Source organism: Manacus candei, unplaced genomic scaffold (assembly GCF_025592945.1).
Source record: "Manacus candei isolate 608988 ecotype Guabito, Panama unplaced genomic scaffold, ASM2559294v1 h1tg000062l, whole genome shotgun sequence".
In the NCBI taxonomy this organism is placed as follows: domain Eukaryota; kingdom Metazoa; phylum Chordata; class Aves; order Passeriformes; family Pipridae; genus Manacus; species Manacus candei.
In genome coordinates this window covers 1816710-1843287 of record NW_026138110.1, presented here as the reverse complement: position 1 = coordinate 1843287, position 26578 = coordinate 1816710, and the positions used below count along the sequence as shown (strand labels likewise).

General features: G+C 40.3%; 1 protein-coding gene and 1 long non-coding RNA gene across 3 annotated transcripts in view; one reads left to right on the top strand and one right to left on the bottom strand.

Annotated features, from left to right (window-relative positions):
• The window catches only part of SYNPO2 (synaptopodin 2), a 77037-nt gene that overhangs the window by 40112 nt on the left and 10347 nt on the right, over positions 1–26578 (bottom strand). The window lies entirely within an intron of this gene.
• Positions 1–26578, top strand: part of LOC127478826 (uncharacterized) — an 83003-nt gene that overhangs the window by 48565 nt on the left and 7860 nt on the right. Inside the window, exons 11-12 of the long non-coding RNA XR_007907367.1 lie at positions 673–764; positions 2627–2770. This is a non-coding gene — a long non-coding RNA (uncharacterized LOC127478826). The remainder of the gene's footprint in view (positions 1–672; positions 765–2626; positions 2771–26578) is intronic.

Below are 26578 nucleotides of genomic sequence, written 5' to 3'. Positions count from 1 at the left end.
AGGAAGAAAAATTCTGTATAGAAGTGGAAAACACAAAGATACTGTGACTTGGATGTCTTTTGTGGGTGAGAGGGAACTGGAATAAAAACTGACGACCCAGTATTTGGCTTTCAATGTTCTAATTTCTCTCAACTTCTTGAAACAAGTGCTTTAGCCGTTAAAAATGTCAGAGAAGGCTCTTGATCACGAGTGATGATGCAAGAGAGAGGAGATAGTTCCAAGCACAGTTTGGTGCCAAAAGACAACTTGCTATGCTAAACACGTGACAACACCAGGAAAACCCAACAAATAACCATCATGTCCTTCATGGGGAAACTAGGGAAAACTTGATGTTACAGATTCAACCTTTACAGCTACAGTTTTATTAGTTAACCTGAGTACAAAGTGCACCTGAACTGAACGGGTGCTGCAGCAAAGCCATCAGAGACAGTAGTCAGGTGAGCTAAGAATAGTAGTCACAGTTTACAGCAGAAAAATGGAATGGTATCTGAAGTGCTGGCTTTGCTGGGAAGCCTTCTAAAGCCTATTTTTTCCTCACATAGAACCATCCAGCAAACACATAACTCCATTGCCCTTAATCTCTGGGTTTTATTTATAGGTAGGAAAAATGTCTGAACAGAATTGTTTAAACCTGTGTTCTCGATTAACTTACTCATGTCATTTCTCCTGCAGTTTTAAGAGGAACTGTTTGGCTTTCAGTGGATAATATATCTGTGAAGCATGGGAGACTTTCTGGACTCGCTGAACTTTCAGAGGCAGCCCAGGTAACACTGGTTTTAGCAGCTGTTGCCAATGTTGGCACAGCAGTTGGGGCCAATATGATTTTGCTTAAGTAAGGGCTAGATGAGGTAACAGAGCTAAATTAAGGACACTGGGTCCACTTCTGCTGTAGTCTGACACAGCTCCTGCAATGAATTCTGAATTGGAGACAGGACTGGTGTTTGTCCTCATCAGGGCCAACTGATGCTGGTCTTAACTTGCCTTGGGTTCTAGTTCTGCTTTTATATTGTCCAGCTAGCTCTGACATAACCTGTTTGGCTTCAGGTGAGTAAAACTGGGAACAGCTACACTGTCTGAACGAGGGGTGAAAAAACATAGCAACTGGAAGCGATCACTTCATTCCAGTAACATAAGGAAAGAGCAGTCTTGCGTCGTGCAGAAGGTGAGACAGGGCGCACTAGCTGGTGGCAAAGCAGAAGCATAGGCAGCAGTGGCTGAATAGCTTGAGCTAGGGAGATTCCTTCATCCACCCAGTGCACTGAGCCAGGAATAGCAGGAAGAATAACACTCTCTACTTTGACATTTGTTATTCAGAAGAAATAAAATTATTGACACTGAGACGTGCCTTCAGAATGCTTTGGAATACACTGGCATACTGATGCAGGCTTCTTATTAACACTATGAGAAGCCGTTCAAGTATGCTGGGGGAAGTACCACTCCGGACAAACTGCTGTGCACACTTTTCGCGGAGTTATTGGTGAAATCGGCGTTACGCACTAAGTGTATTTTGACTATAGGGCAGGGAGGGAGCAGCTGGCTGGCGGTGCTGGCACTGGGGGCATTGGCTGTGCCGAGGTTCGGGGAATGATCTGAGGGATGGGGGGTGCGGCCGTGTCCGCCTCCCGCGCCCTTGCGCAGCTCCGCGCTGCCCCCTGGCGGCCGGCCCTGAGGGCGGACCGGCGACCGCGTCACTGCGGGAACCACCGCGAGGGACTACGAATTGTAAACTTAGGGAATGTGGCCATAAATCTGCAATATGGTTCTGGTAGAGGCCTTTCGTTACTGTGATAGTCACTCCTGGAGCGGCTCCACACGGACCAGCCCCTCACCCCCTGCAGGAGTCGAAAGTGTCCTGTCCCTCTCCCCTCTGAGGGGCCTCCGCACCTCCCGTGGTCTCACGGAGGAAGCCCCCGAGGAGTGTCCCCGTGGCAGTCCCCTCTTCCTTCCCAAATGTGCCCAGTGTGCCGCTGTACCCTGCCGCGAAGGCGCGGTCCTCACTCGATCCCCCTCACAGCTGTCTCCGGGCAGGAATCCCGGGCTGCCTCTCCACAGTTCCTGGACAGTTTCCTTCTGGGATTAAACAAATCCCCACGCTGTTTCCCGAACAAGCAACTGGTTGAGGGTTTAGTACTTAATTCTGGCTTTTGCTGGCTGCACGTTCAGATGGCAATGAACCTTTTCCTTCTCATTTTTATTGATACACCCAGCAATTTTAGGATATTGAAAAGGCTTCTTAAAATGTGCGTACACCTGGTCAGTCAGTTGTCTTAATGTATTCTCAGTTATCTTCCTCGGTGTGATTTCCACTGAAAGTCTCGTGCTCTACTGGTAAGGTACTGTTCTGCACTTGAATTTGTTTTCATGTTGTTACCTGTTGTCCAGAGGGACATTAGAACTGCTAACTGCTAAATAAATAAAAGTTTCTATGTGATCGACACTAACTGTTTAATAATTACGTAAATCTATTACATAGTGTTTCCATTTGTAAAATGTAAATACAAATACGTTATTATACAAATGCCTAGTCCAAGGCAATAATAAAAGACTGTAAGCTCCAAAGTTAACTTTTGGACCTGAGAAAGGGAAGTCTTAACTGAGGTGAAAGCTCTTTTTTGTTTGTTTACAGCAAGGTATAAAATCCTGCATCACTTGAGCTTCTCCTGCTACACTGGCTGGGTATGTTGAAGAAAAAAGTTGAAAGAGCTGAAAACCAAGGAGGCACGACATCAGACCTGAAATTTTAGTCCTCATCGATCGAACATATAAAATGGTTAGTACAAGGATATTTGATCATTTGAATTGGCTTACATTTCTATTCCATTTGCAATCTCCTATTTTATAGTAACTTCAAAATTTTGATGAATGCCATTAGAAACTGACCCTGCAAACTTTTTTTTTAGCTTTATGCCAATATCTGTCTCTCGTGCCCCTCTAGATAAGCAGGCTTCTGTTTTCTGTGCACAGTAGTTTCCAGTCATGTCAGACAATAACATATTCTACATATTAAAAAGTCTTCAAATAATATAGTGAGACCAAGCTCTTCTTTAAGAAAAAAAGCAGCATCTTCTTACTGAAATGCTGCTGCAGGAGACAAATAGGATTAAGCAACACCATTGTGCTGTAAACAGACACCAGCAGTCTGTAAGTTGTCACTGTACAATCATTTCCTCAGGCCTCCTCTGACTAGCTGAAGGTTCACTCAGCAGCACAAAATGCACAAAAACCAGCTGTATTGTGTGTATGTGATTGTGCAAGCCTGAATTTAGTTAAGGATAAAGATTTCTTTGAAAAGCCACTAATTTCCAAAATATTTGTAAACATCTTACTAATCCCGGAGTCCTTCCCTGTAGCTGTTTTAGAAACATATTTGCCATAATACTTGTTCTGTGTGCCCAAGCAAGAAGTAAAGAACTGGGTAAAAGAAATGTGACTGAGGGAAAATGCTAAGCAATTATTTTTCTGTTAAGTAATTCCAAGTGATTAAGTAATTTGAAGTAATATGTGGTTGTATGTGATCATACATGTTTGTCATTAAAACTAGATGTGTGAACAACATATATAAAGAACACTGGGTAAATGTGGGATTTTTTTTTGTCTTCTACCCTATTATTCTTGCTTTCCTGTGATAAAGAAAAAATATGATAAAGATTTTATGGTATTATCGTAAATCATACATATGAAAACGTAGCTGCCACTATTAAAATTGTACTTTGACTAGTTTAACTGCTATCTCTAGCTTTATACAGTTGGTGGTTGTTTTGAAGTATGGCAACCATTCTTTTCTTTTTAATGTGGGGGTCATATTCCTTCAAAGAAAACTGTACATCAGAAATCTGTTTTTACAAGAAATGAGCAAAAGCAGCCCTCAGTGTAGAGTACTTGCTGAGGATTATCAATGGGCTGGTGTTAGCTGCCTCTCTTCCTCAGCAGTTTCTCTTGGCAAGTCACTGCAATCCCCAGAGCATCTGAAGCTGCAGTGTGGCACTACTTGTGTATTTTGAACAGAGTGAGAAGTGCTCAGCAAGCTGTTGAATTGGGATTTGCATATTTGCCATGTGGAATGGGCGTGATGATATTGTCACCAGCTGCTATCTGGAGATAAAAATATCCTTCCCATTTTCACCTTGTTACTCCCCCTGTTCCTGTTGTTGTGCTTCTCATGAGCTCAGTGACCTAAGTGCCATTACATTGTGATACTATATCTTAAATACGTGAATTATTTATATGCAAGTCACAGGGGTTTTTTTTCAGTACAGTCTATGCTGTGCTGAAAATCCCCCTGTACACTAAGCACAGTTGAAAAGCTGCTTGCACTTTTAAAATCTGGATTTGTGTATCATGCTGATCACCACCAGAAAGCCCAAATATCTCTGTGAACAGGATAGATTATGTATTAAAAGTAGGGTGGTGGAATTCGATCTGTCTGTCTTGATAATTCCTGATTTTTTTACTCCTGTTGAGTAGGTGCACACACATGCTGTGCCCTTTGTACAAAGCAGTATAATGTAGTTTTACCTTAATGAGATAATAACAAAGACCTTCACTGTAATTCCACGTTATTTTAATGGAAAGCTTTACTACCAGTACAAAGTTTAGTTCTCCGTGGCAGGTGAGACTGCTATTTTCTGATTACAGGTTTTCCAAGTCAGGCTGCATTAGAGTTGGCTTGTTGGGAGAAGTTAAGCAGTTCCCAAATGGCTCTGTGCTCATCTCAAGCAGTAGAGGGCAGTGAATCCACTACTCAGAAAAATGAAAATGTCTGATCATAGAAAAATTATTATTCTCTTCCCTTACAGTGACTCAGAATGACTTTTCTGAGTCATTCCCTATCAGAAGTGGCCACTGTAGGGGACACATAAAATAAAGTACAGGTCTTTATAGGTATCATGATGGTTATTTTTATTTAATAGACCCAATACAGGCACAATTAGATAACCTGGGATTATTTTGTATGCAACTGTTACTTGCAGACCAGAGCACTGTTTGCTGCCCTGCATGTGTTGTGGTCTTGATATGTTGTAAAAGGGAGCAGAGAAACAAGGCCAAGCAAAAAAGAAAAGGACATAAGACCAAAATTAAAACTCAGTGAAAGGAGTACTAGGGACACAAAAAAATGCTCTTTGCAGCTACAGTTCTGTGTGGCTTTTTTTGTAGTTTTACATGTCAGAATATTTTTTGACAGACATGAAATATGAACACCAAGACCTGCCTAGTTAGGCTGAGGGTGTTAAAAAACCCACACCCAACCAAAGTCCAATCAACTAAAAAGCCAAGAAAGCTTGTGACTTTTCCTCAAAAGCTCCCCAAAGCTGCTGACTTTAAAACTCAGTTTTCCAAAGAGGAGTCATTTGATGTGAAACATTCAGGCAGCTTTATTAAAAGCCGTACCTAAAATAATTTCTGATGGAGGTATAGCACATTCACAATGCACATGAAAAGTGTTGTGAATTCTTCAGTACCGTTTTCACATTTCTTAATTCCTTTTCTACAGACCCTTTAGGCTAACAGTATGAATCAGAAGTTTCACCTACCTGAGATAGGGAGATAGGGATGTTTTATCTTTTTTGGGTTTTTTTTGGTCCTCACTAAGGCCATTCTGATAGAGCAATTTTTGTCGCTCTCTGTCTTCTCACACATTATTTGATGTGGGAACATAAGAATTTCCACCAAATCTCTCTAGGCAGGAAAATATCCCCACGAGATTGAAAGTTGGCTGTTATCATTAATGACAGGTCTCCTGTGGGTTTCTGTATTTCCTTACACAAAACATACCACACTTTATTGCAAGAAGAGTCTATCTTTGATAGGAACACTATTAATGTTGTACTCAGAGACACCAGGGAGGGAATTTTCTTACAAGCCTTTGAAGGCATTTATCATTATTGTCTGACTTTGCAGGGTTAGATCCTTTAGAAAATGGTATTTTTTTAAAAAAAGTCCCATTCTACATCCCAGCAGTATTATAGCCTTATGACATGGATCCCCTTCTATGACTTTTTTTTCATTAATCCTTCAGTGAAACAAGAGTATACACATAAAATTACTGATGAGAGCCCACAGGCTGTGATTGTTGGCATTATAAAAGAGCCACATTCAGAATGGTCTGGAAAACGCAAGACAAAAAGTGGAATTCTGTAATTTGTTAGAGTGATGCGAATTTCCACTTGGAAAATGGAATTTATGAAAACAAGAGGCGTCTTGCCGACACCAGTGCGGCTGCAAAGGATCTGGAGGGTGTTTAATGTGTTTCTAAACTAAATAAAGGAAGCCTGGGGCAGGAGGTAGGTGGTAGGGTCTTGTGTGTTTTGGGGTTTTTTTTCCTTAAGGAAAGAGGGAAACGTGATCCTGGGCCATATTAATGGGACAGCTCAATCCGTAGGACCTGGGAGGTAATTATTCATCTTTACTTGGCGCTGTGAGTGCTCTGTCAAGCTCAGAAAGATGTGGGCAAATTGGAAAGGGCCCAAAGCAGATCAGTAAGTATGGTAAAGGAGTTAGAAAGCATGACCTATGAGGAAGCTGGGGAGGAATTTACTGTATTCAGTCTTTCTCTTTTGGAAAAAAAAAGCCCACAAAAAAGCAACTGTAGACATGGGAGGGAGGACTTAACCTCTTCCCAGCAGGAAGCTGTTATAAAGAAGGCAGTAAAATTGTTTGTTCTTGTTCATAGGCTTCAGACAGCAAGAAATCAACTTGCAGCAAAGAAAATTTAAGCTTACATATTCAGTGGTTCTGAGGCTGAGGAAAGACTTGGATGAATTAGGGGGCCTGGAAGCCTCTTCACTGGAGTATTTTAGATGAGCTTAAGCAAATTTCTGTCAGGAATTGCCTAGGTTGATTTAATCCTCAGGGCTAGAAGCTGGTTTTCAGTGGTGCTTGAGTGAAGTTTTACTCTGGTTACAAGTCCTAATTCATGAAGACAGGTTTAGACAAAGTCCAATTGCAAGAGGTCATCAGTGCAGTTGGTAGATATGGCTCAAATCAGTGGAGTAAGCAACTTTCAAGGCACAAGCAGCCCCACACATCCATGGTCAGTGCTGGAAGCTATCTAAATGACCTTGTGGGAAAGGGGAAAAACCAGCCAGGAGCCCAGTCTACAGGATCTAACTGAATCCGTAGTTGCCACAGTAAGTGAAAAGGCCCATACAAACATGTCCTAACTGTAAACCAAACACAGCTTTGTTTCATCTTATTTTTGAGAGAGTGACTGTAACGTGTCCTTAAAAACACAGGGCCACTTTGCCCCTGTGTCTGAAAAATAATAGCTTAACAGAAGATAAATGCATTTCTTTCTAGAGTAACTCAGCACAGAACTGAGACTGCATAAGGCCCAGACTGATTTTACACAAGAGGGCAGCAGCCACAGAGAGAGTGTATTGTATGATCTCTCCCATTCCTTTGGGGTCAGTGCAAGAAGCTGTAGTCTGTGCTAGTCAGGATTCCTCAATCACCTTGAAAGGATTATTCCACTTGCATTAGAAAGCCTGATGGTGACTGTAACAAGGTCTGGTTATGGAAACTAAGACTCCTATAGCTCCCAGTGCCTTTATCATACCTTTCATCTGGACTCATCTGGCAAAATTGATTTCAGCTCACTTTTGCTGTTGGGAGTGTAATTACCTTTTGAGGTATGGCTAAGATGAGTTAAGTGTCTGAATGATTCACTGAACAAGTGCTTCATTTCTTTCCTGCCCCAAGTTCATATCCAATATAGAGGATCTGGAATGACTGATGTCAGCCTAAATCCCCTGCAGATACTTATTCACCTTGCATTTGGAGAATGCTTCATTATGAGTCATCTATATGGAAGAGGCCCTGCCCACTGGAAGAGCAGATCAAGACTGAAATATTGAGGAGGAAACAGGCACACACACACACACAAAAACACCTTTAGGGAAGTCTCTTCTCGTTACTGTATTTATGCACTGAGATGTGAGAAACCAAAACAATTCCTGGCATGGGTAATGAAAGGCAATTAACTATTTGATTTAGCACTGCTGTCTATTCACTGAATCAATGACTGCATCTGGCCTTGCTCTGAGAAGCTCTGTGTCACAGCAGCAGTGCTGGCTTCCTATTTAGGTTGTCTAGTACCCAAATGGCACGACTTTTTCTGAAAGAGCAATGACTTGTAGGTAGTCATTGGCTCCGTAAAAACTGTAGCTTCAGCTCTGAGCAATCAGTATGGGGATGTTGTGTACCACCCCTCAAGTATATACAGGTTCATGTGGACCAGGAAATGGTAAATTCTTTACCCACAATTAATTAGGACTAATGTAGAGATTTGTGCTTCATACGGATCTGTTCTCCAGATTTTCCTTAAGGGAAAGGTAACAGAACCTGTGTATTTAGGAGAAGTATAGGATATGACAATAAGGAAGGGGGAGGGTTTGCAACATGCGAGATACATTCTCACAAGGCACCAGACACTATCTATTAACGCTTGCTTGTAGTCCAGCTGGATATTTGTTATTATCTCAAAGGCTCTTGTAAAAAAGCAGAAATCAAGGTTACTTCAATGACCAACTTACTTGAGTGAAATTGGCTTAATTGTGTAAGTTGTCACTGCAAAGGCTGCAGCAGTTTCAAACATGCTGCATGAAAACTGAAACTACTAACACTTTAACATTCACCTAAAAAAAAGTACTGGAATGGAAACTCCATTTCCTGGCCATTTTCTGACAGCAGGTTTTTTTTATTTGTTTGTTTCCTTTCTAAGCAATTTCTTCTCTCCCTCTGGGCATGATAGTAGCTTTGTCTTCAGTGATATCACCTTCAGAAGATCCTAATGACCTGTTCTTATCAGAGAATCCCCTTGCTTGATGATTGTCCTGAATTATTCCTTGCCTTATGGTACATTACAGAAAGAGGGAATACCTGGAAGCATGCTTTGCTGTATGGATTACACAGCTGTCATATGGTTCATCTGCTCAGATTCACATGCTGAGGAAGATAAGGAAATCATCAACTAAATTCAGCATACACACACACAAGGCACTGGAGCTTGCTCTTTCTGACTGTTACTGTTAAGGCCCTAACACTTCTTTCTTCTATACTCCCGCTTCTCATTTTTCTCTAACTCAACTTTTCCATTCAAAGCATTCATAATTTTTACTTACAAACTATTTCAGTAATATCCAGAGGAAATATGAGAAGTTCAAACCAGTTTTGACAACCCTACAGTATTGTGCTTAGGAGAGCTGAGAGTTCTTCAGGTCATGAAGTGAAAAATTATTCCATTTTCTTCTGGAACAATATTTTTTTCTCTGCACCTCATTCCTGTCTGGTTTCACACTCAAGTGAAATGAAGTGAGAAACCTTAAACCCTGATATTAAGAAGTTTTCTTACAATTAATCACTCTGAATAAGAAGCATCTGGTTCTGAGTGAACTAAATTTATGGGAGAAATCATAAATGAGATGACATCTTACAGCAGGGCTTTATCTTAACATAAACAAATAACTCTTGTATTTCTTTTGGAACTCTGCTGTCCCCAGCCACATATGAGAACAAACAAGACATTAGTTATATTTCCCAGTATAAAAGTCCCTTAAAGCAGTCTGCTGGGAAAAGTGGGTCTGAAAAGCACTGGGATTGTCTCAGCCTGAGCTATCGGGGTCGTGATGAATTAAAAAGGACAACATTCTAATCTTAGTAGTGTTTTAAGTAGACTTGTGAGAACTCAAAAGAGGATTGAGCTTGCTCACTCAATAAAACAATTCTTAGCTGTAGTTTGTTGGGTTTTTTTCCTAAGAAGAAGCTTAGATTAGGTGAATATTGATTAGGACATTGGTACACGTCTCCCTACAGATAAGGAGGTGATCAAAGGGCAAAAGGCAGGTTTTATTATTTCTATCTCACATCCCTTTTCTTGAATTTTCCTCACCAGACCAAACATTTCCCTTACTTTCCACTTAAGGCATCTTTAGCCATATTTTGTTGAATCAGCAATGTTTCCTTTGTTTAAAAGAAATTAGCCTACCCCATAACAAAACATTCCTCGCTGTTTTTCCTTCTTCAGTTTAGTTGAAACAGGCTTGTTCTGCAAGCACAGACTCAGGGATTTCCAAAAGCTAAAGGTCAACCTGAAATCTCACAGCACACTTACTGTACAAAAGCCAAGCAATGAAATGTTCAAAGAGTCTTTAGAGAGCATTACCCTAAAGTATAAACTAAAGTATAAACTTAGAGTCACTGCAATCCCATATGCCTCATAGGCTGGATTTTTTTTCTTTTTTTTTACAAAGGATGTTATTAATATGAACTTCTTCATATTCTAGAATCTCAGAATGAAACATATTTAAGAGATCATATTTACAATTATTCCTTTTTCCACAGGCTGCAGATTTTTCACCTTTTAGGTGAACCTATATCGACTGCTTTAAACAAGTTGGATTGTTGTTTTTATTTAATGGTGAAGGGAGTTATTTTTTCCTCAGATTGTATTTTGCCCTCAAATGCCTTCTTTTGTGTGTTCTTAAGGTAAACAGATCAAGTATTGAACACATGCTTTAATGTTCTGTAATTACAGTGGATGTTCTTAGCAGTGCTGCCTGCCCTATGTAATTCCCTTATCAGGGATCACACTGGGATCTCCCTAGTCTTGAATAGATGATTTACCCTGGTGATAAAGATAATTATTGACATTTTTTGCCCCCTTATCACTGCTTAAAGCTCTCAGGGAGAGTTCTCTCCACAGTATAGAAAAACATAAGTACAGGGACACCCACACACGTTTTGAGATGACTACAATTGTTGCTGAAAAGGAAATGCTTCCAACAAATCTGCTTGTAATTGGAGCTGACTCAGTGCTGATTCTTCCAAAGCTGGCTAGAAAAAATAGATACTAATTCCAATCAAAAATATTCTGCTGTGAAAGAGTGGGACTTACTGGTTACTATCCTTAATATTCTCCACAAAAAAATGAAAATAGCTGTGCAAACTGATAAAAGAAATGTATTCTTTCAGTAAAATTGTACTGAATGCATCTCAGTAGTACTTGGATACTGTTGAGTGAAATGGGAAATCGAACAAGAGAAGACCCCTGGGAGATGGTTGTCTAAATATGCCCCAAACAAATGGGATCCAGTTAGTTTGGAAGCCTGGTTCCTTGTGGTGTACTGAAGCCAGCCAGCAGGGCCATCCCTAAATCATGGCAGGGAGTAAAGCAAGTTGGGAAACTTCGAAGTCATTCTGTACAAAAGTCCTTGTTAGCTTACTAGTGGTTTGGGGGGATTTTTTTGGTGGTGTTTTTTTCTCTCCAGATAAATCAGGTAGGAATAGACATGCAGGATGGGGAAGAGCTTGCAATGGCTACAATGGGAACAGGATCAACCCTTTTGCAGCAATTTCACATTCCATTCAGAGACTATAAGGCCTTCTTTCCACACTTCAGTGTAAGCTTCCATTCCCATAATTTTCTATGCTGAAACAGTTCTAGTCAGCATTTTCATATGTAACTCTGCCCTTTGAGTGCTCAGCACTGGAAACAGCAGTGATATAAGATCCTCTGGAAAGATTGTCCAGATCTCTATCCTCACCAGGGCTCAACAGTTTGTGTGTGCAGGGCACTTCTGAGCTCCAGCTCAAGCTCCAGGCCCTGGAGTTTTGCTACCCTAAGAGATACCCCAAAAGATAAAGTGATGATTGGCAAGCAGACCACGCCTGCCAGCTCTGGGATGCAGCACTGGTGTAAATCCACAAGGAACTAAGCTCAGCCAGGCACAGGCTGCCAGACACAGGCCTCGTTCCAGCTCTCTTTGATGTCAAGGCACTAGCTGGACTCTGCAGAAAGCAATACATGTGCAAGATTAAGGCAGTAATTTTTAATGCTTTACATCTATATTACACTTTTAAAGTTTAACAAGACTCAAGGTTTTTTATGTCTTTTTTTTTTCTCTCTCTCTCATGGTGAACCACAGTTCCCTGTGCAAGGCTAAGGTTATTATCTCTTACTGTTTTAGCATCATTAAATCATTTTTACCTACTCACTAAAGTCTCCTGCTGCTAAAAAGTCCTTCACTCAGCTCTATTTTCCACTTTTTCCATGTTTATCTTTTACATGGGTGAATTCATTCCTGTGATATCTTGTTATCTCTTTGCATATTCAACGTATCTTTTCTTTGAAAGTATTCAACCTGGGTCTCCTAGAAGCAAAAAAAGAAAACAGTCATGTCTACGTGTGCTCTGGAAGATGGGAGAAGATGAATGGCAGGTCTCAGAGCACAGAGTCACTAGGTAGTTGATCTATTCTTGCCTTGACTAAGTCTACACAAAAAATGCTGCTGGTATAACTATTTCTCCACATCTACATTTCTAAATCCTATGAATGGGTACCTAAACTGATGGCAGTGGTAACAAAGCATCTGCACCTGTCTGGCTCCGGGTTTGAACTGCAGAAATCTACCTTTTCCACTGTGGTTGTCATTGGGACCCAGCATTTCCCCCGTGGTCTGTGTGAGGCTGTTGTGTGCTTTCTATTCTGTCCTGTTCTTTCTCTAGTAAATACAGGGGGCTGGCACTTGAAAGCACTTCTGCAGATTAAAGTTAGAACTCAAGTTATGATTCTTTTGTAAAATGGAAAAAAAAGGTCCATGTGTTTTAGATACTTGTGAAGGTTTGCCCTTTGGACTGGTGTAACAAATACTGCCAGCATTGGTTTGTAAAGTCTCATGTGGGAGCATGAAATCCAGAGAATCCTTATAAAGAAACTTTGCCTCCTGTTGGCTCTATCTTCTGTTTCACTGTGTTCACAGGAATGTGACTGTGTCCTGGCTGACAGGAATATCTGCTGTGGTTCAGCCAACTGGACCAGCATTAATCTGATTTGAAGCAGATATCTTTTGTCTTAATTAATGCTTGTGTATTTATACAAATTATGTGCTTGAGCACTCTACTGGGTTATGACTATTGCCAGTGCATGTCCTAGGCTGCTTCTGGCTGAGGGAATAGATAGGAATCAGTATTTATGAGTTCTACATTCAGTCCCAAAAGATCTGAAGGACCAAACTTCCAGCATTCTTTGACAAAACTGATCTCTTGCTACACAAGCACAGCATAACACCCCATGTTTTGTTGATTGCTTATTTATATCTCCAGAGGACAAGCACATGTATTGTGGTCTGTGTATTCTACAATTGCTTGTGCAAAGGTGCTTGTTCTGTAAGCATGACTGATGCTAATGTTTAAGAAATCAAATATCTGATAAATTAATCTCAGTACCTTTATCTTTTACCGGCGTTTAGAAGGAGAAGGTAGAGATGACACTTGTACTTCATGTAATTATGAGCCCTTAAGTATATGGCTTTTATAGCTTCACATTGCAAAGTCACAAGCACGGCTGTGAAAACTTAAATTTTGCCTTCTGTGGGTATGTCCCTGTAAACATGCTTGGAAATTGAATTAGGATGGACTAAAACAAACCTCCTTGCAAAACTCAATTAAAATTGCTCTCTTCAACTTGGTTCCACGTGAAAACTGAAGAGACAACAAAGCAATTTCAGGCTATTTGCAGCTGAGCTAAAGCTCTCCTAGCTTGCTTATTTGTGAAAAGGTTTGCACTACTCTGTGAAATGCAAGACTGAAGTCTGTCGTGGACATTTGGCATTCCTTCATGTGATCCCCACAGGAACATTTGCTTCCTACAGAAAGTGAAACCACAATTTCAAAAACAGTATTAAATTACTTTTCTGTTTTTAAAATACTTTTTACGTTTTGTTTTTTTTTTTTATCTGGAATTTAATGTTTAGACAAGATTACAAGGTCTGATGGAAAATTAGTAGGACTGAATTGCTTTCCGGGGCTCATAATGGGTTCCTGTCTCCTAATTCAATGAAAAGAAGTATTTTTGCAGCTAGAATTTGAACTGTTAGAGGATCAACTGGTTTTATACATAATATTGTAACTGTAGTGGCTACATTATGTGTAGGATTTATTATATGAGGGACTTGCTTTTGGCCTTGGGGATAATTAGCACTTCACAACCTTGAGAAAATGTCCACACACCTGTGAACAGAAGATGAATCAGAAGGTCTCCTATTTGGTTGGTGTTTTATCTATTGAACCTTCTGTCTGCATTTTCTTCTTTAAGGGAAATCCCTCCACGTCTGACAACTTTTGCGAACAGGTGTTTAAGATCATTTTTGTGGCCATGTTTAATGAATTCAGAACATGAGATTTTACTCTGTGTGCTGTGATTAATCTACACTGGCTTAGAAATGGCTTATTGTTGCAAGTGATCACCAGTGGATGCACTGTGAAAGTCAGAAAAGCACGTAACAGTATGTGGTGCTCTCAAACAAATTGCATTCAGCATTAGTTTGATAACTAGAAGCCAGAAACAGCAACTGTAATAAATTAGATGTTGTCATATTGGAGGATCACTTGCACATTATTTCATATCTTTCATGCTCCCTCTGGATTCTTCTCGAAAGGACTGAACAGTGAGGTTGGAGTTGGGGATCTGCTGACACTTTAAACTTTAGAAATGCTTCATTCCTTTATCTATTAAAAAGGAAAGTCCTAGGTCGGACTTTCTTTCTGCAAGGATGAGGAAAGCTGGATAAAAAGAGGTCGATGTGGATATGAAAGGTAAAGTGGCATTATTCATCAATTCCCACGAGTGTCCTATTGGACCGGGTCATTCCCAGTGGGATTCTAAAACCTGAATCCATACAAGGCCTGTATGATCCCAGCAGCTGCTTTAGAAGGAAAGAAAATGCTGTGGGTGTTTAAATGGGAATCAAAACTGTGATCATTAGAGATCTTACCAACTTTCAATAGACTCTGGGTTGAAAGCCCAAGTGAGCAAGATAGGGACCAAACCAACCAGGACCTCTAAACAAAAACAGCAGTTGTGAAGGTAGTGATCGCTCACAGGGAATAAGAATTCATAAGGGGATGAATTTCCTGATCCTGTTCCTTTTTTTTTCCCCTCCTCTTCATTCCAGTGAGCTACTTCTGGGAGGGACAGGATTAGCCACTCACTTGAAGAGTATGATTTCATCTCCTTACAACCCTAGGGAGGATAAAAGGCAGTTTACTTCAGAAGGAGAGAGAGCAGGAGATCTCAGCTTCTAGGAAAAGGGGGTTTTGTTCTTGGATTTTAAGAAAATCACTCTGCTCCTCATTCAGGAGGAATACTTGTGACTGTAGTAATTGTGCTTGCTGACATATGATGTCAGTGCTGTCAACTGACTGAGAGCACAGAGAGAGGTGTCTACTTTTACAGAGGCAGCACTGAAAGGTTCCTTCTTACCTAACTCACAAGTTACTGGTCAAAGCTTTGCATAGTCCCTGTGCTGTCTCCTTTGTATGATGGCCTTGTGTAAGAAGCAAACCAAAAAAGAGCAAAGTAGACATTCATTACTCATGAGATCTTGAGATTCTCACTTTATTTATAAATTCTAGGATTCTTCTGCTTTGCTTAAAAATACGTAGATAGAATGCACATAGATAGAACAAATCTATCAATTAAAAAAAAAGCCTTTTTCTTAAAGGAATAAATGTGGCACTCCATTCTGGGTCTTGCTTTTGATCTACCTGATAATGCACTTGACAGTTCTGTACCTGATTTGGGGCTTGAACTGTGACAGAGAGACCAAGTTGAAGCAAATGTGACCAACATAAAGATGAGTTAGTGCAGTCTCAGTACAGGCTTTTTGTGTGTTTGAGGAAAGCAGGCGATACATTAGTGCAGGGTTACAAAGATGAACTTGTTTCATGTGGCTTTAATCAAAGCTGGGATGTCTGGAATTAAGGGTCACCACCCTGTGAGGCACCTTGAGAAGAACTGCTGTTTCAAATAAGGCCATTGCTGACATGAATGTGGACTGAAAGTCATGCTTTGTTAGAAACCAGGCATAACAACCAAACCAAACAAAACCAGAAAGCAAACCCACATATCAACAGGATATCTCAATTTGTATTTTACAGTAATTTATAGTACGTAAAAGAAGGACGATTGTTTCATTGTCCAAGAAAACAAGAGATGTAACTTGTTCAAGCACATCTAATATATTATGCAGTAATGATTCCCAACAGTTCTGAGGCCAAGCCATACTTGAAAAAATTGGCCAGATTTGTTCTCTATTATATCCACTTCACCCTGCTCCCACAGCTGGCTGCAGCCTCCTTGCCTCTGCTGCCTGCAGCAACAGCACTGAGCTTGGGCTAATAAATCTACTTCCAGCACACTGAACGTGTCCAGGCAGCTCCTGCTTCCCTCCATGGTGCTCCCCAGTACTCCCAGTTCCAGGACTGCGATACAGGGGCAGATGAACCAACCTTACACTGAGCTGCCCGGCCTGACAGACTTCACACCGTGGGGCTCCACAGTGTGCCTGGCTTTGTAACGTGCCAGACACTTTTTTCAGAGCCACAGCTCATCAGGTACCACAAACTTCCTCTGGCAACAGCTCCTTTTAGGAGTCTGAGAGGTCATGGTGCATTGCTCTCAGCGGGGAGGAGATAAAGATTAATCAAAACTGCATCTTCAGTTGATGGTGAAAGAAGCTTTGTATGTGTTCAGTACGCCCAGGGTCTGCAGGATTTGGGTCAGAAGTTAAATGGCAGTGATGCTGGGCAGTAGCAGTATTAATTTTTTTTTTTAAAAGATGAAGATAACACCAGAACCCCCCAACTCCATGTTTAGATTTTGCGGCGTGATTTCATCTCTTGACACTAAAAACAGTTGGACATGTACAGCTTAATACAATGCAGTTTTACCAGGTCATGGGCACTCACTGTCCACTTGTTGCCTAGCTATCCCCAGTACACATAAACAAACCACTCAAGGTAGGCATAGCTCTGGATGGGAAGAAGGGCTTAAATGTTGTTCTGGAAGACTTAAATAAGCAGATGAAAATAGGTTCTGACACATTTATCCTGGGCTGTTCTGGCACAGAGCTAGCCTTGGTTTTATTGCCAAAAATCGTATCGAATTCATGTTAGGACTGAAAAAATAAACTCATCTAAGGGAAAAATACCTCAAGAGATAAGTCTGAAGTAACGTATCACAGCCCTCTATGTGATGCTGCCACCAAGCTCTGCTGGGCCCAGTTACTTGGGAAAGAGCATCATTGGATGACTCCACAGGGACTGGAGCCACCTCCCTGACGGTGGCCACAGGAGATCTAACAGCACAGCTTCCAGTAGGGCTCTGGAAAGAAATTCCAATGTGCTTTACCCCTTGCTTCCTTCTGAGATTCAAATGCAAGTTTGAGGAGAGGACTGGGAGCCTGACGTTTCCAGTTAGCTCTCTGGAATAATCTTAAATTGAGCATTAGAATTTAGATGGACGTAATGTGGGGGACAGAGAAAATAGAAGGAAACTAGCAAACATCTTCCCAGTGTTTCCACTTATTACTTTCCACTTATCAAGTAAGCCCACTGTTGAGGAATGGGATAGTGTAAGTCTGTCTTGTAGCATAGTGTTCCTGATACAAGCCCAAAACGCACTGAAGAGCACACCTGGGGTCTCTTGCTTTCCAAATTTAGCTGTGCAGGAGGAACTGCAACTTTCCCCCCCCCCCCCCCCCAGGAACATTGAATGCAATTCAGCCCTTCCAAGCTGCATGCTCAGAACATTTGTATTGTGTGGGAATTTGATACACTGTCTTGAAATTTATGTACCTTACTATTCTGTGTGTAGTTGCAGTAAATCAGTAATACCAGCTAATTCTGTCTGAAAGGTGCTGCCAATAGACTTCTTTCTTCAAGGGTCTAATGGCCCCTTCACAGTCCTCCTTATGGACAAGCAGGGAAACAGCATGTGTCTGCTTTCTCACACTGCACTTGGAATGAAGCTTACTGGCATTTTGGAGCAGCTTGCAGTTACATTATTGAACTCAAACAAAGAAATCTAGACAAAAAAATTTCCTAAATAGGACAAGAGTGTTCCATCGGTTAATGCTCTAAAATTCAACAGGCTGTGTGGATTGCCAGAATGTGAGTATATTTTTGTTTTTCCTTCTCCTTGCCAAGCCTGGTTAAATACTGAAATGCACTGTAATTGGATGTTGCCATTTGCAAACATCTATAGGTGATTTTTGCTGGGAATTGGCAACTTCTCTGTGTCATATCAACACTTTCAAAGGTGCTTTGACTGATGGTTGCTTGAATGTATAATATGTAAACTAGTTCAATTTCTCATTTGTACACTGTTCTGCTTTGTGACACTTTATCTATTTGGGCATAAAAATGGCTGTCCCGGACGCTGTTCTCATTTGGAGTTTATTTTTGGTGTGAAGGGTAGAAGTGATACTAGGATTCTTCTAGAAAACCCTTAAGCTTATTAAAAGACAAAACCCCCCACAAAAATCCCCAAACAAATTTGGCATATCTTCAAAGCTATCTCAGCTGTACAGATGTGTTCTTGTTCTACAGTCCAGAGAGTTTTCTTAGACCCCCCACCCGCTGGCTGAAGTAAACTTGCTCAGCTGCATAAATGAAAAAGAATGTCATACTGAGTATGTTTGAAGGCTTGTGAACCAAGTTTAATCTACTGTCATCATCATTTACATCTTCTTGTGCACACAGGATTCGTAGTGGAGCAGTTAATACACTTCAGTTACTGTTCTTCCCTGTTTGATAATCCTCACAATTCCAGACAAAACTCATTGTGTAGCATGGCTTCCCACTACCTTTACCTAGAATGGTTTCTTTCAAATGTGCCTGTTCGATTCTTTTCCTTAAAGCACCTGACAGATGAAGGAATGGGAAATGTCAGGAGAGATGGCTACAGGCCATTAAACAAGGGAGGAGCACAGTGGAGCTGTTTCCGTGGTGGAAATGGCCAAAAAGGTGACCCTAGCACCACAGCTGATGTTAGAGTTATGTTAGTTGATGTAGTTGATAAAAGTGGGAGGATATAGAGGAAAAGGACTGAAAAAACAAAGGGGAGAGTAGAAGAAAGTAGGAGAATATTCAGTTTAGGAGGAAGGTTAGAATAAGCAATGCAGGATGTTTGAAGATGGATTTTTAGGCAAAGATAATTTAGAAGTGGATTATTCAAGGGCAGAAGTTGTGTGCTCATGTCTCTGTGCAGAAGGAAATCAGAGGAGCACACTACAGGTGTCAGAGCCTGGGGAGGGACAAGGGAAAGGGAGAGATTAGATGAGCCTCTGACTGCAAAATGGGTTCAGAACCGACCCACCTCACATCTCAGATGTGATGGAAGGCAGGTTTGCAGATAAAGAGCAGTAGTTCATAAATATTTCCAGAAAAAGCTGTATCTGATGTAATGCTAAATGGGACTATGTGTGGAGTCATAACTCATCCCTGCTCCTCATCAGCTCCTTCTACCTGCAGCAACAATCACTGGAACCAGCTCTTCCAATGGAGCCCTTCAGCATAATTGCATTGCCATTAATCAGTTCTGCTGATCACGTCAACATAAAAATTAATATGTCTCTAAAATGAGTTTGCTGGAACAGTCTTTGGCCCAAGCTAAGAATTCAGTCCTGCCATCCAAATGCCTCAAAATCTATAAGCACAAAATTGTACAACCATCTCACCCACACTGCAGGAGTTTGAAATGGGGCAAGCTAGGAAGTTTGAATAACATTTCTGACTTTTTGGTTTGTACCCCACCTTTAGTTCTTTGAGAGAACACAACTGGTTCTACACTTTGATAGTACCTGTTGTCACTCCTCTTCTGTGCATCAGGCTGGTTTTTTTCCAAAGTAACTCAGTAAGTAAGGTTTGAAACTGGCTGTGCTTTCTCTTGCAGTTTTCATTTTACATATTCTAAGGAGCATGCTAAAAAATAGTCATATCTTGCGTGTGCACTGTCAAAAATGGACTAGATTGACATTTAGTATTTTAGCTCCTGGCAAGAGTTAGATATTTGTCAGCACCACTGGTCCATAACCAAAAAAGGTATTACTTGCAGAAAAAAAAAACCCAAACACTTTCAAAAATTTTCATTTGCTTACGACAGCAGAAAAGCAGGCAAAAGGTATTTTATATCATGAGCATGGAGATTTTCCTCCAGCACAATTAGCTGTTTTCTTCCATAAGGAATGGTTTAAATTTAGGCCTCCAAAATGCACCGAGTTGGAGTTCTGCTGGTGCTGTGTGTAATTTTGTGTTGCTACGAGCTGAGGCTGCCAAATAATGCATAGGAGAACTCGGAAACCAGTACAGTGGAGCACTGGGAGGAGGCAGGAAAGGGAGTAGGGGACAGGACTTCACTTTCAAATTGTATGTTTGACCTCTGTCAGTCATTTGCTTTGCAGTAGGAAAAATATAAACTGAACCACTGGCCTTTTGCAAACTTTGAGAACCCTGCTTTGCAGAAACTTGTCATTTGCAACCTTTGAAGGAAATGGGAGCTCAGCTGCAAATTCCAGAACAGTTTGAGGTAACATTTTTTATGGACTACCACTACACTTTCCTTGGAGTCTTATCCTCCAGACACAAAATGTATGCAGCTTCCTACACAAACCTTTTTGGTAAGCTTGTTTCCTTCAGTTCTCTTAATTAGCTTATGTTTATCTTCATTATTCCTTTTTTTTTTTTTTTTTTTTTGAGCAGGAAATCATATATCCAGAATACCACCCTAAAACTAAGGTACTTTTTTATTCAACACTAGTAAGTATCTTTGCTGTCTCTTCTGGACACTTACTTTCTTGCTTACACCCAGTTTCTTCCCAAATTTCTGGCATTAGTATGCAGGAAATGCCTTTTATAAATTAAAATTAGGTATTTGCTTGCTGATGAATACCTGTACCACTGACGAACAAATTAAATCTACAGTCCAGGAAATGCTCAGGATGCTTCTCTTTAAATAAGAAAACCTCTCTCATTAAATCAATTAGTTACCACTTAGAGGAAAAATGATGCAGGATAGCCAAAGGAATTAGTAAACTGTTGGGCCATTTCTACTTGATTAGGTTTATATCCTGGCCAGTGGTTTGATCAGGGTATTTTTGAGAACCTGGAGTGGTTCTCCTGGAGGAACCATTGCCCTCTGTGCAGGTGTCCAGCAGGAGTCCTCAGCCAAAGGGGCAAGGAAGGGTTTGCTCCCAGTCCTGTTCTCCCATGCTGTTCCTTCTGGTTCCCTTTGATCCACAAATAAGGCAGCATCTGCTCAGCCTCCGTAGGAAAGTAGTGCCTTGCTGCATCACTGCCTGCTGTGGATCCTGGAAAATGGCCAGTGTCAGAGGGGCCAAGGTGGGTCACCCTAAACACAGTCCTGTCCTGAGCACATTTGCAAGGGTGCAGGGCAGTGGCTCGTGTGAGACAGCACTTACAGCTCAACACAGGATACAGCAAATCCTGCATTTTCTGTGGTCGTACCCATTTCTGGTTTAGGGGGCCTGTTTAATTTAATAGTTCACTTAGTTCTACTGATGCACTCTAATTGAATTCAGCTGGATTATTTCCCTGTCTGCTGCCAGCCTTCTCCCTCCCGCAGCTCCCTGGCAACCAGGTCAGGGATAGGCCTTTAAAAGAAGCACAGGCTCTCTTTTGCAGCCTGTTGCAATGTTGTTTTTTTCTTTTTTTTCAAATAGAATTAAAACTGTCCCAATTCAATCTACTGCAAAGATAAATTATGGCTGTGGGTCTCTCATTGTCAAAGGTGCCTCTTAAAGCATCAGCAGTGCATGTCCTCCTTTACAGTAATATATATAATAATATGTATTAGTAATACATAGCCTGGGCTATACTGTAAAGCATAGAATCATCTGAAGTCATGCAAGATTCCTGAGTGCTTGTGACACATCCATGAACCTTGTTTGGCCAGGACATTCTCAACAGGTCAAACATGAGCAAGTTGGAAGTGGGGTGGAGAGGGCTTGGAAGAATTTTTTTTTCTTTTAAAGCTTAGCTTTGAAGACTACAGGATATTCTGGATATATTCAGGAGAAGATTCAAATGCAGTTAGTTGGTCTCATGGCAATTTGAAACGTTCAGCATTTTCCTGTAAACTTCCTAGGAATGGGAATTTAGATTTAGATACACAGACAGTCTGGCCAAAATACAGTCCTGGTTTTGCTTTCCAAATGTGAAACTCCTGCTGAAATCGCTCGGTCGCTTTCTATTAACTTCAGGCTCAGTTGGAGCAATCTTAGGAGAAACACTCAGGGAAAAGTTCCAGGAGAAATTAAAAACAAAAATAAAAATCCTACTGGCACTTTGGGAAACTTTTATATAAATGTCCACTATTGGACATGCACTTTCACACCAAAAACCACGTAATTGTTTGAAATTTAAGGGAACACAGAATATCCCTTGACTACAAGTGACAAATGCAGCAAGTTCCTTTGCAGTCTATGTGCACTAAGGAGAATGAAAACAAAAATCTGGTAAAATTCTCTTGCTGGAGTGACAATATGCAAACAGCTAGTGCTGAACTTAAAAAAAAATTGCATTTTCCCATGTCTTGCATGGAACACTTGCTAAATAGCCAGCATTCCTCACCCGGCTGCTGCATCAAGCTAGCCTGCACTTTTTCAGTGCAAATCTTAAATAAAATGAAATTAAACAATATTTACAATATTGTATCCTTTATGCCATTGTGGGGACAGCAATGCAGACGGTAATACAATAATATTTACTTGTAGCATTTGCAGTCTTTACTGTCCACAACGTAGCTGTTTGTGGCATTAATGTATTTTTATTGCAATAATTGTATTATTGTGGACAGTTTGACTTACAGTGTTGGGGATTTGAGGAGTTGCCAAGTAGCTGAAGTAGGTGGGGTGCAGTAGGAAAGTCCCATTATCTGTGCATAGCTCAGTAAGTGATCATTCCCTGTGTGTTTTTGGCAGTCAGTGGTTTGCTCTGGTGGATACAGGAGCTCACTTCCAGGCCAGACCAGAATAAAGTAAATTAAAATTTGCTTATGAAAAGAGATTTGTGCCTTATCTATAGAACTGAAACAAGGGGAAAATGTTTTATTCTCTCCTGAGCTTTTCCCCCTGCCCTTCAAAACACTACAGTATTATGTTGATTTACAGCATTCTGAAAAAATTTAATATTTTTCTCTTTGAAACTGTCCTTATCGTGCCCAAAACAGAAGATAATTTGGTTTGGTTTTATTAAAATCCTTTCTGAACTTTTTACACTGTAGCTATTCTTCCCAAATGAGTCATACAGTAACCATTCCCAGTTTGTAGCCAGTTCTCCAAAGAAGCAGAAGAAAAAAGAAACAACTTCCTTTTAAGGGAATGAGACCTGTTTGTAAAGATAAACCTCTTTCCATTTCTATTTGAAGACATTCTCCATAACCCAAGAATTGATAGTTATAAAAACACTACCTACTTTATTTGGATTACAAACCTGGTCGTAGCTATAGAACATTGTTTAATGTTAGCCTAAAGCATCTGTATATACACTTACAGTAGGGGCACTGTTGAAATTACACATGCACCATGTCAAACGAGCAGCCAGTTTACCAGAAATCTGCAAGAAACAGCTTGAAACCGCTTTCAGTTCATTTTTGTTAGGGTTTTTAAATAAATGAGTTGAAACGAAGTATTTAATATTTACGTGGAATGAAAACAGTTCAAGAGGATGTAATTGTATAAGTCAGCTAACAGCAATTTCTGTTAAAGTGCTGTGTGATTCCCAAAACTCATCACACTGCTTGAATGTTCTTAGGATTTGGGAAAATGTCACACGTTGCTGGGACAATTTCTGTGACCTCTGAAAGCCACAGTTATTTTAATGGCAGCTTTGTTGTGCTTCTCCTCCATTTCTGTCCATAGAAACTGTAATGGGTATTTAAGTGTCCTCACTGTGCATTTTGTTCTCAGGCTGTGGTCCTGCCAAGCTTATTCCATTAACCCTGCAGACTGGCAAATAACAGTTTGAAAAAAGATTTAAACATTAAAAACTTGGGGTTACTTGGGTTTTTACCTCTTGTAGGTGGGATAACTTTGCAATCCAGGATATCCAGAAATGTATTCTAATTTTAATGAAAGCTGGAACTCAGGTAAGAACCAGATTTTAGGAGCTGGTACTGAAAGGAAAATTGCATATGTCATGAGAGTCACAATAAATTTTAAAAAGTTGGGCAGATAACCATGGTTATTTTACAGGGTGTTTTTTTTTAAGATATCTGACTATAGGTAAAATTTTTTTCAAGATATTAATTTGAAATGTGCAAAATTTGTAATTGCATACAAATTAAAACATTTCACTGGATGTGTTGCTTATACAGGAAGTAAGAATACAGTTATAAACTAGTTAAAGGTTAAAGGGGAAAGAACCCTGATATTAAATTCAGACACCAAAGCAGAGATGAATTGTTTAGGCTGTACTGCCATCCATTTAGCTCTGAACCCCTGACACTGTAGTTTATTAGAGAGGTGGAGACAACAGAATCCTTTGTCACAGGGATTTATATTACCAGAGGAGCTACAGCAGACTTTTTCTGTGTTGTTAAAATAAATTAATCAAAACCAGCAGGGGAGCATCCTTGAATTACAATGGCTGCATTATTCAGAAACTGTAAAGATTGAATTTTTAAGGAAATCCAAAAGGCATGTAGCTTGGGAAAGAGCCAGTTGTTGCCAATTTTAACAATTCTTAATATAAGAAGCTGGATTATTGTTTCAAGCAGACCTTTGGCACACATTTTCTATGATTTTATTGAATTATCTTCCTCTGAAGTATTATTATAATGTACTAACACAGACATAATATGGCATCTCTCCTCCTAGATCGATCCTGAAGTACTTTCATGATCTTTGGCCAAAGTCTGTGCCAGCTTTAAGACATGTTGGCTAAGTCAAGGATGCAGCCCACACATCCATGGAATGCAGCAATCCTGTAGCAAGAGCTAAACGTCCCTGGAAATGTTAGAAACAATGAGTGGGGACAAAACCTAGGACGAAATCCCACTTGCTTAAGTTGCTAAAATTAAACCCTGGTCTCTTCCAAAACCATAAATAATAGAAATAAGGGTTAAGAAAGATAAGTGAAAAATGGTATGGGATTAAAAAAAAAAAAAAAAAAGGTTTTCAAATCTTACTCAGATGTTAGTATAGTAGTAAGTTTAAAGAGTTTTCTAAAAATAACAACAAAAGAAATGAGACCATGCAAATGAACAGGATAATCTTGACTGTATCAAACATCTGGAAAATATAAGCACACATGAAAGAGCTGCTCATTTTAAGGATTTAATTTAATAACTCATCCTGTTCAAGAAGATTAACATGTGGCTATAAAATACCTGCTTGCCATCAGATTTCACCCCAACATGGCCATAGAAAGGTTTTAGACAGCCTTAGTTATATCAGTTTAGGACAACAGCATTCCTTTTCATTTTGTGTGGCTACTGTTGCTCCGGGTTTGCTACAGGATATCCTGCATATTTTTCAGCTAATAAGTGATGCATCTAACTTGGTCACGTTGCCATGGCCATATGCAACCTCCAAGTAACCTTAGTGAGTATAAACCCTAAACTGTGCCAGATCTTCCTGGCTTGATTTTTAGAGTGAGCAATGCCTTTACTGCATAAGAAAACAACAGACAACTGTATCTTGTACCAAGTGAAGAGGCACTTTTTGAAAGTACTTCTGAAATAAAGACTCAGGCAGCTGTAAAACCAAAATCCTTCTTGTAGCATTCCCCTTTAGATCTGTGGAAAGTGCTTCAACCCCCACCAAAAGTCAAATACTAGCTTTAAAAGATGAGACAAAGGCAGAAAAGGAAGTGAAAATCACTGTCTTCTCCTCTCATAAGCATTGTGCTGCTTTCAGAGCCTGTTTGTGATAGAGAAAACAGTGTGAAGGAACATCTGGCAATATGACAGCGTGGTATTCATGGACCGTTGTTCAAAGGAGTGTCAGGAAGCCCCTGGTAATGTCAAAGTCAGTTCAGATCTGCAGCACTAGTCCAAATGCCAAGCACCAAATAAAGGGAGCAGAGGCCAGGAGGAACTTGTGAAGGCACGGCTAGAAACTGAAAAGACATTTATGAGAATTGGTTCTGTAATGCTGTAATTGTTTCCTGAGCAAGTGCTTCCCTATGATTCACAATACTGTCTGCCTTGGAAATCAATAGGTTCTGTAGCTCCTTATCTCATGGCACTGCTTTTAGCTCTTTGTTTAAGAAACCTTTACAGTCAGACAGTTTTCAGCATTCTGGTGATGTAAGAAGCCATTTAAAAATTGACTGAAGATCAAGAGTGACATTTTAGGCAACTGAATAGGAATGTAAACATGTACAGTTCTCTTTTTCACCTAAAAGAAGATAATCCGACTCAGATTGCCTCTGAAGACTTTGCTGATGCCTCTTATTAATATAATTTTGAGGGAAAGGTCCTGTTCTGTGAACTACTGTATCTTCTCAAGTTCCTCTGGGAAGCACACTCTTCAAGGATTGCGTAGTCTTTAAACAGACGTCACAGGTCAGCACCTCCATAAATTAAATTCAGCGTCAGGATCAGTGTCCAGTTTCCTTTCCTCTTTATTATTTTGCCCTGAGACTTATCTTTTTCTTATTAACTTAAACCTAATAATTAATTTTAAAAACCCAGCAAGAGCGTTTTAATGCCAGTGTTTCAGAGGCAATGGGATTTTCTTTTAGCATGGAAGAAATTAGTCAAGAGCAGTTGTGTCAGGAT